This window comes from Zingiber officinale, chromosome 7A (assembly GCF_018446385.1).
Source record: "Zingiber officinale cultivar Zhangliang chromosome 7A, Zo_v1.1, whole genome shotgun sequence".
In the NCBI taxonomy this organism is placed as follows: Eukaryota; Viridiplantae; Streptophyta; class Magnoliopsida; order Zingiberales; family Zingiberaceae; genus Zingiber; species Zingiber officinale.
In genome coordinates, this window is record NC_055998.1 from 55364083 (window position 1) to 55371854 (window position 7772).

Genomic DNA, 7772 nt, shown 5'->3' on the forward strand with positions numbered 1-7772 from the left:
AAATCTTGAACTCCAAGTAGACACACTAAATCAAATGAGCTCAATATCCTATATTGACTCATTTGGGCATGGCCATGCACTTTGTGGTCTCACTCTATCAAGAATACCGATGCCTCTCCCGTCATATAGGAGGGATAGATCCCATCTACATCACTCACATCCCTCTGCATAATTTGTTATATACCCAGTAATCGCCTTTATAGTCCACCCAGTTACGGGTGACATTTGACGAAACCAAAGTACATAACTCCTTATGTAGGGATCCATGGTGACTTCAGGTCTAAGGACTAGTAGTCATACTAATAGCCACATGAGAAAGTATATGACACTCATATAACGATCCATGATACTTTCTCATGGCAGGTCATTCAGTATACATTCCCTAATGTATACCCATGTGTCAACTTGATATCTCTATATCCATGACTTGTGAGATCAAGTCATCGAATTGACCTACATGCTAGTCTTATTACATTAACATTGTCCCTGAATGTTAATACTCGACTAGGAATGATTTAGAGTAGCGTTCCCTATATCATCTCACTATCGATTCAACCAATCAATTGATATAGGTAAGAACCTTCTACTCAAGGACGTTATTATACTTAGTTTATTTGGCACCAATACAAGTAAGTATAATAACCAAAAACCAAATGCCTTTATTTATATAGAATATGATACAATAAGTTCAAAATACAATCATCAAATGATTGGCTCTAGGGCTCTAGCTAACAATCTCCCACTAGCTCTAGTGCCAATCAGTATAGGCTCTAAGCCCAAATGACCTAGTGTGACCATCATGCTTCCTCTGTGCCAAAGCCTTGGTCAAGGGATCTGCGATGTTAGCCTCTGTAGGTACTCTGCAAATCTTCACATCTCCTCTCTCTATGATCTCTAGAATGAGATGGAAGCGCCGTAGTATGTGTTTGGTCCGCTGGTGTGAGCGAGGTTTCTTCGCTTGTGCTATAGCTCTATTGTTGTCACAATAGAGCTCAATAGGGTCAGCAATGCTAGGAACCACCCCAAGTTCAGTAATGAACTTGCGGATCCAAACTGCCTCCTTTGCTGCCTCTGATGCAGCAATGTAGAATCAGCTACTGTATCTTGCTTCGAACTCTTCCAGCTGACAGCACCACCATTAATGCAAAATACGAACCCCGACTACGATCTATAGTCCTCCTGGTCGGTCTGGAAGCTAGCATCACTGTAACCCTTTACAGCTAGCTCATCATTGCCTCCATATATCAAGAAATATTTTTTAGTCCTTCTTAAGTACTTAAGAATATTCTTGACTGCTATCCAGTGACTTTCACCTGGATCTGACTGGTATCTGCTCGTCATGCTCAAAGCATACGAGACATTAGGTCGAGTACATAGCATGGTGTACATGATCGATCCTATGGCTGAGGCATAAGGGATCTGATCCATGCGGTCTCTCTCCTCTCTAGAAGAGGGACCTTGAGTCTTCGAAAGACTCACGTCATGTGACATCGGCAGAAATCCCTTCTTGGAGTTCTGCATGGCAAACCGAAGGAGTACCTTGTCAATGTATGTACTCTGACTTATACCAAACAATCTCTTAGATCTATCTCTATAGATCTGTATCCCTAGAATGCGGGATGCCTCACCTAAGTCCTTCATTGAGAAGCAACTCCCTAGCCAGGTCTTGACAGACTGAAGCATAGGGATGCCCTTCCCAATGAGCAGTATGTCATCCACATACAATATGAGGAAGACAACTATGTCCCCTACAACCTTCTTGTAGACACAAGGTTCATCTTCGTTCTTGATGAAACCAAACTGTTTGATTGCATCATCGAATCGAAGATTTCAGCTCCGAGAAGCATGCTTTAGTCCATAAATGGACCTATGCAGCTTGCACACTCTGCTAGTATGCTGTGGATCTACAAAACCTTCAGGTTGTGTCATGTACACATCCTCGAGTAGGTTTCCATTCAGAAACGCGGTTTTGACGTTCATCTGCCAGATCTTGTAATCGTGGTAAGCTGCAATAGCAAGCATGATCCGAATGGACTTAAACATCGCTACTGGAGAAAAGGTTTCATCATAGTCAATACCATGAATCTGCTTGAAACCTTTAGCTACCAAGCGACCCTTATAGATAAGTCCATCCATGTCAGTCTTTCTCTTAAAGACCCACTTGCACCCAATGGGTTTTACCCCTTCAGGTGCATCAACCAAAGTCCATACTTGGTTGGTGTACATGGATTCCATTTCGGATCTCATGGCCTCTAGCCATTTCTCAAAATCTGGTCTCATCACAGCTTCCTGATAGGTGGTAGGCTCATCCTCTATGAGCACAATGTCATTATGGTCAGACAAGAGAAATGAGTATCTCTCAGGCTGACGACGTACCCTATCAGACCTGCGAAGAGGTATGTCTACTTGAATTGGTTGTTGTTCCTCAACTCTTTGTGGAACAACATCATCCACAACACTTTGTAGTTCCAGTTCAACTTCCATCGAGGCATCAGTGCTATTGTTCGCATCTTGAACTTCTTCAAGATCGAACGCGCTCCCACTAGTCTTTCTAGAAACAAAGTCCCTTTCTAGAAAGACCCCAGTCTTTGCCACAACTACCTAGTGCTGACTGGGAATGTAGAAGTAATATCCCTTAGTTTCCTTGGGATATCCGATGAAATAGCACTTGTCAGATTTGGGTCCTAATTTGTCTGAGACTTGACGTCGTACGTAAGCCTCACAACCCCAAATCCTCATGAAAGACACCTGGGCATCTCCCCCAGTCCAAATCCTATATGGTGTCTTTATCACGGCCTTGGATGGAACTCGGTTGAGTATGAAAGCTGCCGTGTCTAGAGCATATCCCCATAGATATGTCGGAAGATCTGTGTGACTCATCATAGATCGCACCATATCTAATAGAGTACGATTCCTCCTTTCGGATACACCATTCCACTGTGGTGTTCCAGGAGGAGTGAGTTGGGATAGAATCCCACACTCAGCTAGGTAGTCACGAAACTCATGGCTAAGGTATTCTCCACCTCGATCGGATCGAAGTATCTTAATACTCTTGCCGAGCTAGTTCTGTACTTCATTCTTGAATTCTTTGAACTTTTCAAAGGATTCTGACTTATGTGTCATCAAGTACACATAACCATATCTACTGAAGTCATCAGTAAACGTGATGAAGTACCTATAACCGCCTCTAGCAGCGACATTGAAAGGGCCACATACATCACTATGTATGAGTCCTAACAAATCAGTCGCTCTTTCGCTGTGCCCACTAAAGGGAGTCTTGGTCATCTTGCCTCGTAGGCGTGACTCGCATATCTCATATGATTCAAAATCAAATGAGTCAAACAAACCATCCTTATGGAGCTGGGATAAGCGCTTGTCATTTATATGACCTAAGCGACAGTGCCAAAGGTAAGTTTGGTTCATGTCATTTGACTTGAACCTCTTGGTATTTACGTTATAGATAGGGCTCTCAAGGTCTAGAATATAGAGTCCGTTTATCAGAGGTGCACTACAATAGAACATTTCGTTTAAATAAACGGAACAACATTTGTTCTTTATTATAAACGAAAAACCTTTCTTGTCCAAACAAGAAATAGATATAATGTTCTTAGTTAAAGCAGACACATAACAACAATCATCTAATTCTAGTACAAGCCTAGAGGGCAGAGATAGATGGTAAGTTCCTACAGCAATAGCAGCAACCCGTGCTCCATTGCCTACTCGTAGGTCTATCTCACCCTTTATCAATGCCCTGCTATTTCTCAGCACTTGTACATTAGTACAAATGTGCGAAACACATCCGGTATCTAATACCCACGATGAAGAAATAGAGAGGTTGACTTCTATAACATGTATACCTGAAGTAGAAATCTTATTTCTCTTTTTCTTAAGATCTTCCAGATATTCTTTGGAGTTCCTCTCCAGTGCCTTGCTTGTCCTTGATATAGGTGACAAAGATGTTCAACCATATCGTAAGCACCCATCAACTCATGTTACTTCTGAAGCTCAGAGTTCATGGTCGCGAGCATAAGACAGGACATATCTAATGCGTCATCTTGATGCTTCTTGTAAGCATCTCGGTCTGCTCGCGTGGCAGTGGCAGGAGGAGCCTCCGGAATGGGCTGCTCCAGAACGTACAGTTTACGTTCTTGGGTGAGAACTATTCTCAGGTTCCTGTACCAGTCCAGGAAATTTGCTCCGTTGAGCTTGTCCTTCTTAAGGACAGATCGTAGGGAGAAAATGTTCGTATTCGACGTCATGGTAATCTACAACAGAAATAAATGTAGAAATAAGTATCATATTCTTAATCATTTAATTAGGCCTTTAACTAAATGATGCTCCCACTGAATTCTATAATTCATGTGGGACAAGATCCACATCATACTAACCCTTGAGTTAGCTTTGGCTAATACGCCCAAGACTTAGTATGATCGGTAGGTAACGATTACCAATTACATCTCTATGCAACTCTTGTTTATAGGATCAAGATCCGCATTGATATTAAAACTCGAGTTAGCTTTGGCTAATACGCCCGAGAGTTAATATAAATGTGATTTTGACCTATCATTCCAACCGTTGGAAGAATGCCTATAGTTATACTCGATCCAACCGAGTTTACTAGGAATACTCAATCTAATTGAGTTATACTCACCCATGCGTTGATAGGCGGGACCAAGATTGTCCCTCCGTACCCTACCAAGATAGTATGTATTGCTCTGCTTTGGCAGATTCAACAACAGCATGCGATCTAGGTAGTGGTAGGTATCACTGCATGGTAGGCATTACGAGTTGACGCGTTTTAGATCTAATCTAAATGATGATGGGTATCATATACTCGATAGATCTAATCTAATCGAAGGGTGCATCATGTGCACGACTTAGATCTAATCTAATCGTAAGGCACTAATTAATTACTTAATTAACTAGCATGCATCACATACACACAAAACAATTAATTAAATAATTAATCAAATAATTTTGTGATTATGTCATGGCCCCTACTACGATCTTCTCAAGCCAATGAGAAGATTGGATGGTCAACCTAAGGTCAACAGCTTCTCAAGCTCCTTCCTTTGACCACCTTGTGTTGCTCGCGCCCTCCTCGTAACTCCGTCTCGAGTGGACCTTCCACCGCTTCAAAATTTACATTACATTTTGAAACTCGAGTTACATTCGAGTCTAAATCTAATTTACAACAAGAATAAAAGAGAAAGGCACGACGCGCAGGTCGCGAAAAAATAAAAACATACAACACGCACATCACATCACGGCACGCAGGCCGTATTATGAATTACAACACGAATTATCCAATCAAATTGGGTCTTTGGGCCATGACTATCACAAAAATAATATATAATTCAAAATTATATATTTCTATAATTTTCTGTAATTTTTTCTATAATTTTTACAATTTTTACGAGTACAATTTCCCGGCGGTTCCGTTTAGCGGTTTTCGGGCGCAATTGCGGAACGAATCCCCTTGCGGGGCCAGGGGCAGCGCCCCTACCCGCGATCTAACCATCGCGAGGGTTCCATTGCGATCTAACAGCACCTTAGCCCGCTGTCCCAAAAAGTTTTGGGGCGAAACATAGCCGTTTTGGAAAAATCTTCCCGGTAGCGGAAGCCTACAAGTGCCGAAACACTTGTACTTCGCTTCTACGAGAAAATTACCCATAAAAACTATAAAAAACCTAAATTTACAGAATATTACAGAACTGAAAAGTTTTCATAAAACACAAAAGAAACTCGTATTCGCCTTTGCACGTGGCTTTGATACCACTGTTGGATTTTTCGGGCCGCGAAAACCCCGAAAGCCCCAAAGCCAACGGATCCGTGCAAAGAAAAATTTCTAAAACTACGAATACGAGTTTCACACTCCAGATCTACAGTAGATAAGTTTTATACCTTCGATGCGTGCCCTTTTCGTAATCCCGCAAGTCCAAGGTATGCCAGATCACAAGATTGTCAACGTAGACAATCCTCTAGTAGTATCCACACGAACAAGGTGTGTTCTCTAACACACAAGGATGGAGAAGAGAGCACCCAAGTGTGCTAGCACTTTCTAGGGCTCTCGGGTAGGATTTAAAAGGGGAGAAAGGAGAGAAAAGAAAAGGAATCTCACATACTCCTCTAGGTACCCTCCTTTGTGACCTTCACTTCACCCTTTCTCTTGGAACTCAACACATTCCTCTTCACCTTGCTTGAAACTCTTGGCCAAGAAAGAGGAGAGGGAGAAGAGAATGGCTAGAGGAAGGAGATGAAATGAATGAGACTAATGAATGAAAATTCATTCCCCCTCATTCACTTGTGTGGCCGGCCACATGAGTAACTCCCACTCATTTAATGTGGCCGGCCACATTAATGGGAATGGAGGCTTGTAACCTCCATGATGTGGCATATCATGATGATGTGGAGCATCATCATTGGTCCACATCTTGCCATCTCACTAATGATGTGACAATTAGTCAAGTCAAACTTGACTCTTCCTCTTCCTCTCAAGTCAAGTCAAACTTGACCAAATCTCTTCCATGGTTGATCTAATCTAACCATTTGATTCAAGCCAACTTAATATAATGAATCTAATTCATTAAATTAAGTTGATTTAATGAGTCATAATCTAAATTAGACTCATTGAATACATGAATCAACTTGAGTCCAACTCAATTAGCCCAATTTGGATTACTCTTAATCCAATTTGATTCATCATATGAACCCAATCTCCATCCACTTGTTCTTTGTGTGTGACCCAATAGGTTCTTGTAACGTTGGCAATGTTTCTAAACTCCTTTAGAAACATAAGCAATGAGCGGCATCTAGCAATACATCATTGCTACCCAAGTTACAAGAAATGTTTAGATCTAACATCACCTTGTGACTACTAATTGCGACTCCTCACAAAATATGACAAGTGTCTTTCTATCCTAGACATCTAGATTGATCAATATGAGGCATAGACCGTGTCATCCTCTAATCAATCTAAATCTTGAACTCCAAGTAGACACACTAAATCAAATGAGCTCAATATCCTATATTGACTCATTTGGGCATGGCCATGCACTTCGTGGTCTTACTCTATCAAGAATACCGATGTCTCTCCCGTCATATAGGAGGGATAGATCCCATCTACATCACTCACATCCCTCTGCATAATTTGTTATATACCCAGTAATCGCCTTTATAGTCCACCCAGTTACGGGTGACGTTTGACGAAACCAAAGTACATAACTCCTTATGTAGGGATCCATGGTGACTTCAGGTCTAAGGACTAGTAGTTATACTAATAGCCACATGAGAAAGTATATGACACTCATATAACGATCCATGATACTTTCTCATGGCGGGTCATTCAGTATACATTCCCTAATGTATACCCATGTGTCAACTTGATATCTCTATATCCATGACTTGTGAGATCAAGTCATCGAGATGACCTACATGCTAGTCTTATTGTATTAACATTGTCCCTGAATGTTAATACTCGACTAGGAATGATTTAGAGTAGTGTTCCCTATATCATCTCACTATCGATTCAACCAATCGATTGATATAGGTAAGAACCTTCTACTCAAGGACGTTATTATACTTAGTTTATTTGGCACCAATACAAGTAAGTATAATAACCAAAAACCAAATGCCTTTATTTATATAGAATATGATACAATAAGTCCAAAATACAATCATCAAATGATTGGCTCTAGGGCTCTATCTAACAGTAGGGGTACTGCCCCTAACCCCGCAAGGGGATTTGCTCCGCGATTGAGCCCGAAATCGCT